The sequence below is a fragment of the Mus caroli genome, chromosome 8 (assembly GCF_900094665.2).
Source record: "Mus caroli chromosome 8, CAROLI_EIJ_v1.1, whole genome shotgun sequence".
Lineage (NCBI taxonomy): Eukaryota > Metazoa > Chordata > Mammalia > Rodentia > Muridae > Mus > Mus caroli.
In genome coordinates this window covers 35,987,603-35,991,613 of record NC_034577.1, presented here as the reverse complement: position 1 = coordinate 35,991,613, position 4,011 = coordinate 35,987,603, and the positions used below count along the sequence as shown (strand labels likewise).

The 4,011-nt window shown below is 35.0% G+C and overlaps 1 pseudogene; it reads right to left on the bottom strand.

Moving 5' to 3' along the window:
* Positions 1-2,339: 2,339 nt before the first annotated feature.
* LOC115031857 lies at positions 2,340-2,451 on the bottom strand (annotated as a pseudogene).
* Positions 2,452-4,011: the final 1,560 nt, after the last annotated feature.

Sequence of the window (4,011 nt, the reverse complement as noted above, 5' to 3'; positions counted from 1 at the left end):
ATAACATAAATATTATGATTATTTAACATAGAGGAGTGATTAAATTTTATCTAAGATTATCAGTATGTCTTTGCCAAAAGAATTCTGATGGCTTTGGATACCACACAGTATGTTTTAAATTCAGCCACACTCCTGATTCAGTCCACACTGTTCTCTACACTGATACAAACTTAACACATAGAACCAAGCAGTACCTCAGAGTTTCTACAAAATGCTACAGAGGCCACATCCAAGTTTAGTCAGACAAAACCCAACTGTGTTAGCTGAATAAAGTTTACATGCTCTTTCTGTGAGCTACATCCTAAATTGAGCAGCAACTCAGAAGCTGACCTTTGCCACCATGAATCAGAACCACACTTTATACTAAGTACATCATCATTAAAACATCCTGATTTATAATTTGCTTTTGAAAAGTTTGTGCTATGTCACTTGCTGCTTCCTGCCCATCATTTCTTTCAGCCTCTGTGCCTATTTTTATCAGGGATGAGATATATTCTATTTCACAATCTCTCTTCCTTCTCAGCAGTATTTTACAGTCTTAGTTACTACTCATTTCCAGTGTCCTCACTGAATTCCACACTTTATCTTTACTTGGCGCTTTCTATCCTTCACATCCCTCAGAAGATGTCAGCTTCTCTCTCTCTCTCTCTCTCTCTCTCTCTCTCTCTCTCTCTCTCTCTCTCTTTTTTTTTTTTTTTTTTTTTTTTTTTACATTTAGCTAAAATAATAGGTACCTTTCCTAGGTAAGGAATTTTTCAGGACTCTGGAACAGAGAGGTGAACCCATGCACATAGTTCTGCTCCATGAGCTGAAATTTTGAATAGAACAATCGTCATGAAAGAGAAAAGAAAAACACCATTGTAACGGGGTGAAATACAGCAATACATGAAAGGCAATATTTGAGCACAGAGACCTGAACAGTGTTCTCGTACCAAATATGCTTTATGTAGGTTTCTAGAACAAGAGATCCCTGAACTCTGTGTTTAGATGTCCTGATGCAGAACGCCTGAAGCAAAGCTTAGGAATCTACAATTTTAATCAGCTAGTTGAAATTCATGTTGTTTCTCTTTTACAGCACATGGGATCAAATCAATGGTCTCACACATACTGAACAGCCTGTCTACTACAAAGGTGTGTGTCAGTCCAAAAGTATATTCTGCGTGTGCGTGTGTGTGTGTGTGTGTGTGTGTGTGTGTGTGTGTGTGTATGTATGTATGTATGTAAGAGAGAGAGAGAGAGAGAGGGAGAGAGAGAGAGAGAATATGTATGTTTTGTATGGTGGTACATGTCTTTAATCCTAGCACCAGAGAGGCAGAAAGAAACATCTGGATTTCTCTGAGTTTGTGGCCAGGCTCAGAGACACAGAATTCCATGTGATGCAAAGCTAAATAGTCTTTCATAGTGTTTGTCTCTAAAAGGAGAGAAAGAAACATTTAAAAAGGAAAACACAGAGCTTGCTCTTCCTTTGTCCAATTGGGGTTTGCTCTCTTTCATTTTCAATACCTAAGCAGAAATAGCATTAACAGCAGCAATAGCAACAACTAACTCTTTAGTAACAAAATTAAAACTTATTTTTCTCACTTGCAATACTACTTTGCAGCCATTTTAAACAAAGTACTCTTAAACTTCTTACTATATTATACAGAGAACACATTCTAAATTCTGATATATCTTTTCTCTGTGTAAGGGTCCCACCAGACTTACTGGTCATAGAACTGGACTTTTTACCTATATCATTGTTATCTTTGTCAAATACATTGAAATAATGGCAGAAAAATCTCCCCTGAAATGCCAAATTTTTGTTGGTATCAAGAGATCAAGCCACAATCTGAGATGACCATGTTATGATTTACATACAACCAATCCACATATTTGTCAGTATATTTTCAACTGCAAATAATAGAGGCCCCAAGTCAACTTCCACTAAACAGTATAACTACACATGCGCATCCCTACTAAACAGTATGACCACCCATCCTCCTCCCTAATGTGAAAATGAGGACGAGGTGAGATGAAGGCCCCAGAGATCCATAAGCTAACACTGTCTCCTATCCTACCATCCCAGTGTCAGCTTTCCTCTCAACTGCAGCCATTAATGGTTCTAGAATTACGAATGAATATCATGTCTCCTGATCCTGTCCAGAAAACTTGCCTCTAGTTCAAGAGGGAGATGGCCTTCTGGGTGGCTTGTCATAGACCCTGTCATACTGCTTTGGCAAAAAAATCAGTGTTGGAATATCATCTCTGGAACAGTCACTGAAAATGGAAGATTATATCGATTAACTCATAACATCTGTGACTATTTACACTCGTGGTTATTTTCACAGAATCTTTATGGAAAACGGTGTTTCTGTGATTTTTTAAAAAAACAATCTGTTTAATAAAAAATAATTATTAAACTTTTGAGGACAGATACTACATTTGACCTTAGCCAAAAGTCTGAGGTGGGGGGTGGGAAGTAGAAAAATCCTCCTGGAAAGAAAGGAAAAGAGGTCTAGGATGTGAAAACGTCAGCAGGTGTACCTGGAGGGGGATAAAACCTGTATTGTAATTAAAAAAAAGTTTAAATAAAATTTTAAAAAGAATTATTTAAAAAAGAAATATTTATATCAGATATCGACTACTCTCCAGTTTCATATATATATAATGCATTCGACGACAGTGCATTTCTGCGACTTCTCTAACCAGCAAACAGTCTTAATTTGAGATTATGGTAACATTAAAAGCACATTAGCTTAATTAGATTTTATATCATATTTATTAGAAACTAATAGATAAAACACACTGTCACATGAAAAGGACATTTCTAATTTCAAGTTATATACATGGGCCTATCAACAAAACAAGCTCAAGTGAATTCAAAAGAATGGATGGATTTTATAGTTTAATTCTTGGACTCAAAACCAGAGCTTTATGGTATGATAGGCAGCTACTTTCCCTCTAAGGTACATCTCCACCATGGAATGGAATTTTTAGAATCTATATATAATCTGTAATAAACTTCATCAAAACCAGTTTCTGGCTTTTTAATAGTCTGAGTATATTTAAATTTAATGCATTAATAATAAAAGACATTTAGGCCTTAGTTCTTTTTATTTCTTTAATTCTCCATTGACCTTAGTTTACTATATCTATAATTTGACAAGTTTGACTAGAAATCTTAACATTCAAAGCTACTTGAAACTCAGTTAAGATTGATCTAAGTTACCTGGAAAACAACTAGGATCTATGTGATTTAAAACAATGTTGCACATACTTCAGTGAGCCATAGTTATGATCACTGATAAATATTGCACTTACAGAATTTTCAAAAAATGTCAGACAGATTGAGTATTTGTTAAATGAATCTCTTTTTTAAACAAGGTTAATGTATAATCATGCATATGCATATATACAAACACAAACTTTCTTGATTCATGATATGGCTGTGTTCAGATAAAGCCATCTTAAGTTTAAAATACTGAGCATCAAAAATGCATTTAATATTGCCCTACTAAGTAAATACCAGATCTTAGTCTAGCTTGCCTTATCTGGCTCATAACAGTTACATTTGGCTAGACTTAGGTGAAACAATCTAGTACAAAGGTGATTTTATCACACAGTAGTTACCCTATGTGCACATAGGAGAATTGTTACCCTATGTGCACATAGGAGAATTGTGTAGACATAATGTGATGTCAAATACACTATCCAACATATGCTGGCCACACAGTGAATGATAAATCTGTAATAATTTTAATTTTTGAGATTACATTTTAATTACACTTTCCTCTCATCCCTCTAAACATTCCAATGCACCTTGCCTAGCTCAGAAAACTATTTTAAAGACTGTATAATCTAAGTGGAAAGAAATAACAGAGAAAATAAAGGAAGTAAAAAAATTAATGATTTGCATAGATCAAGAAAAATGCTGAATCTCTAACTTGATAGCCTGAGGTAAGGAGTATAAAGCATAAATTCCCAGTATCATGTACTTTCACTCAAATTTTAAAACAGTTGTGTGCGGACAGT